Here is a 7,277-nt window from a genome sequence, read left to right as displayed (position 1 = left end):
CTCCTGGAACGCGCCGCTGCGTTAACAGGCGCCTCTTCCGCAGGCGGCGTGGCCTCGCCCCGCGCGGATCCGGATCTCTCTGCGGAGGGCAGGGGAGGAAACGTCTTCTCCTGGCGGTTGTGGCTACCTAAGACTTCGAGGAAGAGGGATTTTGGCCTACTCGAGGGTCATCGATTGTTTCAGTTGGGCCAACGGGGACGGAGGCCCTGGGGTGTTAGAGAAGGAGCCCTGGGCTGGGGTCAGTTCAGTTCAGTCGCTCGGTCGTGTCCGACTCTTTGTGACCCCTTGGACAGCAGCACGCCAGGCCTCCCTGTCCACCACCAACTCCTGGAGTTTAAGACTTAAATTTGAGCTCCAGATGGGAATCCTGCCTCAGCCACCACCAGCTCGCTGTGTGGTCTTGGGCAAGTCACTTACCATCTCTGAACCTATTTTTTTCTCAGCAGTAAATAAGATATTAAGATAAATAGACTAGCGATATCATGTGATAATAAGCAGCATTTAATGAGAGAACAATGCCTGTAGCTAAAGGAGCAGCGGACCTGGCATCATGAAGTCCACGTTTTATAAATGGTAGGCTGCAGCTTACGACTTTGTGACTGCAGAGGTCCGTTTTCTCCTTAATAAGATGAGAGTGAATGATATTTAGTTTGCAAAGTCCCCTGAAGATCGAGAAAATGTGTAAAGTGCCTAGATGAATATATCCCACACAATCGCAGTAAGGGTTGAGAGATGATTTACGTGAAAAGCTTAATCAAACTCGTAGTAAGCCACAGTAAACTGGTTTTATTATCTGCCTTAGTGACTGCGGTGTGTGCTGGAGAAGACTCTTGAGAGTCCCTGGGACTGCAAGGAGATCCAGCCAGTCCATTCTAAAGGAGATCAATCCTGGGTGTTCATTGGAAGGACTGATGCTAAAGCTGAAACTCCAATACTTTGGCCACCTCATGCGACGAGTTGACTCACTGGAAAAGACTCTGATGCTGGGAGGGATTGGGGGTGGGAGGAGACGGGGACGACAGAGAATGAGATGGCTGGATGGCATCACTGACTCTGTGGACATGAGTTTGAGTGAACTCCGGGAGTTGGTGATGGACAGGGAGGCCTGGCGTGCTGTGATTCATGGGGTCGCGGAGAGTCGGACACGACTGAGCGACTGAACTGAACTGAACTGAACTTAGTGACTGCGGACAGGTTACTGTTTCTCTTCCAGGCTCGGTTTGCTAACCTGTAAAAAAAAAAGTCTAGTCAAAGCTATGGGTTTTCCAGTAGTCATGTATGGATGTGAGAGTTGAACCATAAAGAAGGCTGAGGGCCGAAGAATTAATGTGTTTGAACTGTGGTGTTGGAGAAGCCTCTTGGGAGTCCCTTGGACTGCAAGGAGATCAAACCAGTCAATCTTAAAGGAAATCAGTCCTGAATATTCATTGGAAGGACTGAAACTCCAATACTTTGGCCACCTGATGCTAAGAACTCACTCACTGGAAAAGACCCTGATGCTGGGAAAGACTGAAGGCAGGAGGAGAAGGAGAGGACAGAGCATGAGACGGTTGGATGGCATCACCGACTGGATGGACATGAGTTTGAGCAAGCTCCGGGAGTTGGTGAAGGACAGGGAAGCCTGGCCTTTTGCAGTCCATGGAGTCGCAAAGAGTCGGACACGACTGATTGACTGAACTGAACTGAAAAAGCAAATGGCACAGTGATATCTACCACTGGGGGTCGATGTGGGGTTTAGACGAGTTAATGTGTGTAAAGGTAATTTGGAATCTATTAAGATCCAAGCAAATGTAACGCAGTGTTCTTATCCTAAGGTTTAGGGACTCAGTAGCACACAAGATATTTTTGTATCGTTTAGAAAGAGGTGGGGGGTGGGGGGGGGTGGGGGTGGGAATTCCCTGGTGGCTCAGACGGTAAAGAATCTGCTTGCAATGCAGGAGACTCAGGTTTGATCCCTGGGTTGAAAAGATCCCGTGAAGGGAATGGCTACCCACTCCAGTAAAAATTCTTGCTTGGAGAATTCCATAGGCAGAGGAGTCAGGCAAGCACGGTCCAGGCAATTACAAAGAGTCGGACACGACTGAGCAACTAACACTCTGAATTTAGAAAAGAGTCCACTTGGATGGAAGGATTCTTGAATTTCCTTCAGTGGACTTAGAAACAGGAGTACTTGTGGGCGGACTGTTTGGAGATTGGCCCCGCCCACCTACCAACCAGCCAATGAAGACGGGGCACTGATTCTGGGCGAACCAATTAGAAGCAAGAGTTCCTCTGGGTAGATCAGTAAGAAAAAAGCGCCCTTCAATGGCTCACAGTTCGTGAGAGGGCACTGTGGGGCAAAGAGTTGAGGGTGGATTTCTTCGCTCACTCTTGGCCGGTGCCCTTGTGCACATCTGTAGGGAGCATATCTACCTGGAACGGAGATGGTGGACAAAGGCCTGGGTCTTACCCTCAGAGAGCAGGCAGCCTGAAGCCAATGTCCTCTGCTAAGGAAAGAACAGAGAGCGGATTCAGGCAAAGTCCTGGGGTGAACCTGGGGGAGGAAGATTCTGAAGGATTCAGAATTTAGAAGGGTTGCTAAATCTAGAAGGGTAGCTTGAGTATCAGAGTAGCAACAAGTCATTTTTTGTTTCTTTTTAAAAAATATTTATATTTAATAGAAGGATAATTGCTTTACAATATTGTGTTGGTTTCTGCCATACATTAATATGAATCGGCCATAGGTATATATATGTCCCCTCCCTCTTGAACCTCCCTCTCACTTCCCATCCCATCATCCTATTCCTCTAGGTTGTCACAGAGCACCGATTTGAGCTCCCTAAATCATGTAGCAAATTCCCACTGGCTACCTATTATACATATGGTAATGTATATGTTTCCATGCCACTCTCTCTGTTCGTCTCACCCCCAGCTTCCTCCACTGTGTCCACAAGTCTTTTTTCTATGTCTGCATCTTCATTGCTGCCCTGAAAATGGATTCATCCGTACCATTGTCCTAGATTCCATATATATATACATTAATATATGATATTGGAATGCTTCCCTGGTGGTTCGTCGGTAAAGAAACTGCCTACAATGCAGGAGATGGGGGTTCGATCTGTGCGTCAGGAAGATCCCCTGGAGAAGGAAATGGCAGCCTGCTTCAGTATTCTTGCCTGGGAAATGCTATGGACAGAGGAGCTTGGTGGGCTAGAGTCCATGGGGTCACAAAAGTGTTGGGCAGGACTAAGTGACTAAAAAACCACAATGATGTGTCAATGCAATATTTGGGACATGCTTATATTAAAAAAGTATTAGTTATTTATCTGAAATTCAGGTTTAGCTGGGCACCCTCTATTTTATCTGGCTATCCTAGAGTGTGTGTGGGAGGCAGTGTCAGAAGGTTGCAGGTATGACATAGCATATGGTGTCCTTGACCAACAGATGGACTTTGATAGACCAGATGTGGCTTTGCTTTGGGGCAGGAAGCTCTGAAGAGCACCGGTTGGTAAGGACACAAAGGGCCAAGCTGGAATCAACACCAGGTTTGCCAGTTCTTTCTCCAGGCAGAATGTTTGTCATCCCTTCCTCCAGCACATCCCTGGGGTTCTCCATTCAGCTGAACTGGCAGAAGAGGGGAAGGCAGGAAGCAGCAGTTCTCCAGAGTCTGAAGGTCTGGAAGGAGATAGGCTCAGCCACATGGAGAGCTGACCCTGCTTTCTCTGCATCCCAGGTTAGCCTTGGTCCAGAGACCTGAACACTAGCACCATTTCTGCATTTGGAAATTGACCTCCTCTGCTTTCCCTTTGTGTCCTTTAAAAAAAAAAATTAAAAATATGTTTACTTCTCTGGCTGTGCCAGGTCTTAGTTGCTGCACGGGGGATCTATCTTCGTTGTGGCATGTAGGATCTTTAGATGTGGCATTTGAACTCTAGTTGTGGCATGTGGATCTAGTTCCCCTGACCAATGATTGAACATGGGCCCCCTGCATTGGGAGCATGGAGTCTTAGCCACTGGACCACCAGGGAAATCTCTCCCTTGGTGTCCTTGGTTGGATTATTTCATCTCATCCTCACCTCTCCCCACTCCACTTCTGCTTGTGGTCACTTGGAGATGCCATCAGACTTGGCAATGTCTGCAAGAGTTTGTGTAGAAGCTTCTTCCTACCCCCACCCCCACATCCACCCTGGGCTTCAACCATGCCTTTGTGCGGGATATGTCTGTTTCCCAGAAAGACAGTGTGTTTCCATGGTTAGTACATGGGTAGCAGGAAGTTCAGTTCCCCATCTGCCTCTGAAGCCTACTCATAGATCTCAGAGCACCAAATTCTATGATCTTCAGGAATCCAGGGGGCTATGCACATCCACAATGAACTTGCTGTATATTTTTACTTTCCAGGACACATTTTGAGGATACTTTGGATGCTGTGAAGGAAGGTGGTTTGCCATGTGAGAGGAAGACTGAGGGGGAAAGGAAAATGAGAAAGGCAGAGCAGTTTATTGGAAAGAGTATCCACAGTAAGGGTATCGGAAGAGTGATGGCAGGAGAATGGCTTTGGAGCGGGAATTCTTAAAGCATGAACCAAAATCACCTACATCCAAATTAATACTCTGGTGACAATTCCATTTATTTATCTGATACCATTATTTATTCCTCTGGTGGGAGTAGGGGTGGAGGTGGGAAGGAGTATTTGGAACCAATAATAATGGCTAATGCTTGCTGCTAAAGTGGAAACTCCAATAATTTGACCACCTCATGCGAAGAGTTGACTCACTGGAAAAGACTCTGATGCTGGGAGGGATTGGGGGTGGGAGGAGAAGGGGAGGAGAAGGGGACGACAGAGGATGAGATGGCTGGATGGCATCACTGACTCGATGGACATGAGTTTGAGTGAACTCCGGGAGTTGGTGATGGACAGGGAAGCCTGGTGAGTTGCGATTCATGGGGTCGCAAAGAGTTGGACACGACTGAGCGACTGAACTGAACTGAATGCTTGCTGAGAAATTAACATGTACCATGTATGTGCTATGTACCTTACATAAATCATCTTATTGTGTATTTTCAGCTTCCTTATGAGATAGCTACTCACACAAGCATCTTTATTTTACAGATGAGGAAGGTGAGACACAGAGAGATTATGTCACTTGTCCACGATCATAAATCTAACAATGGAGCCGGGGTTCAAGTCTGGATAGTATAGCTCCAGATCTTGGGCCTTGAACACACTGTATTATCCTGCCTCAAGTTCAAATTTATAAAATGGAATTCTTGTGAATTCCCTGGAAGTCCAGTGGTTAGTTCCATTTCAAAGGGCACGGTTTGATCTTGGGTCAGGGAACTAAGATCTCGCATGCCAAGTGGCCAAAAAAAAAAAAAAACAAACAAACAAAAAACTACTTACTTAGGTATATACATAAAGTCAATTGTAGATGTTGGTTTTTTAAAATAGAGTTCTTGAACACCTGCATTAAATCATCTGGAAATACTTGTTAAAAACTCAGATTCCTGAGCTCTACTCCAGATCTACTGGATCACTAAATACTAGAATCCAATGTTTAAGAGGAAAACAAGGAAACTTCCCTGGTGGTCCAATAGTTAAGAATCTGCCTTGCAAAGCAGGGGAGGAACTAGGATCCCACATGCCTCATGGCAACTATGCCCGGGCACCACAACTACTGAACCCACGCACTAGAACTAGAGAATCCAGGCACCACAGTGAAAGACCCCCCACGGCTTCAGGAAGACCCCACGTGTCACAGCTAAGACCCACACGACCAAATAAATATTAAAAAAAAAAAAAGGAAAACATCTCTAGGCTTTCCCAGATTCTGGCTCTCTCATTCCCTCCCTCCCCATCTGGGTTGAGCAGGTTCCTGACCCAACTAGTCCTTTCCATAGCTCCTCTTCAGAGAGAGCTACTTCCATCCCCCATCCCTGGACTGGGGCTCATTTCAGGTCCGCAGTGCCTCCTAGCCCTCCCAGAGTAGACAGGACTTCTGAGGAACTCATGCTGGGGCCATCCGGCCATTCCTTCCTCCCTGTCAGAAGGCAGCAGCTGGCCATCGAGTCCTCTTCCGGATCGGGACCCCTTGAATCAGTCAGGATGTGGACCTGGAAGAGGCCCCACTGGGCCTCAGTTTCCCTTTTCATAATATGAGAAACAGTCTCTCTCCCTTCCTCCTCCCCAGGAAGTGTGCAGAACACAAAGCAGATACTATCAGAAGGAATTCTGGGCTCTGGAGAGAAGTGCTAATGGAGTGATCAACCTCTGAAAACCACAATCATAGGTGTAATCAGAGGAATAATGAGGATGTGAGATTAGCTTAGGAGAACTGAAGAGGACGCATTTCCCAGAGTTGTGAGGACTTCACTGTGATCATGTAGACTCTTTATTGACCTCTGTGCATTTTAAGCTGTGAGTCAATTTTAGAAGCCCTGATTTTCTAGCAACCCCCTTTCTTTCTCTTGAAGAGAAATTTCCTCTTTACAACACAGATGGATGTGGTCTCATCATCCTGGGTCACATTCAAGAGTATACTTGCCTTTCTAATTCCCTGTACATACGCAAACATGCCATGCTCCTAAGGGACTGCAAAAAGCAAGAAATTTTGTGCAACACAGACCTGGGTTTGAGTCTTGCCTTTCTTCACACTCTGTTGACCTTTGCAAATCAACCAATCTCTGAGTGTCTGCCATTTAAAAAGGGGACAATAGGAGACTTCCCTGGTGGTCCGGTGGTTAAGAACCCACCTTCCAATGCAGGGCACACAAGTTTGATTTCTGGTTGGGTGGGGAACTAAGATCCCACATGTTGCTGGGCAACTAAGCCTGTGTGCTGCAATCGCAACTAGAGAGCTACTGTGCTGCAAAGAATACCCAGTAAGGCCAGAATTAAAAAAGGGGGGGGGCAATAATGATTCCTGCCTTTTCTGTGCTATGCTGTGCTTAGTTGCTCCGTTATGTTCGACTCTTTGCAACCCCATGGACTGTAGCCTGCCAGGCTCCTCTGTCCATGGGGATTCTTCAGTTAAGAATACTGGAGTGAGTTGCCATGCCCTCCTCCAGGGGATCTTCCCAACCCAGGGATCGAACCCAGGATTCTCCTACATTGCAGGAGGATTCTTTACAGTCTGAGCCACCAGGGAAGCCCAACTAGACAATTAATAGCTGTTCAATTTTATCAAGCGGTGGGGGTTGGCTGTACGGACATAAGTGGACATGCATATGTTCTTCATACGGGTTTCACACTCAGATGCTCTCATAGCCACTAGATATACACAAGCCCATCCTGCCGCAGG

The sequence above is a fragment of the Moschus berezovskii genome, chromosome 20 (genome assembly GCF_049115385.1).
Source record: "Moschus berezovskii isolate FMDL1 chromosome 20, NW_MosBer_1.0, whole genome shotgun sequence".
In the NCBI taxonomy this organism is placed as follows: domain Eukaryota; kingdom Metazoa; phylum Chordata; class Mammalia; order Artiodactyla; family Moschidae; genus Moschus; species Moschus berezovskii.
This window is presented reverse-complemented; position numbering follows the sequence as displayed.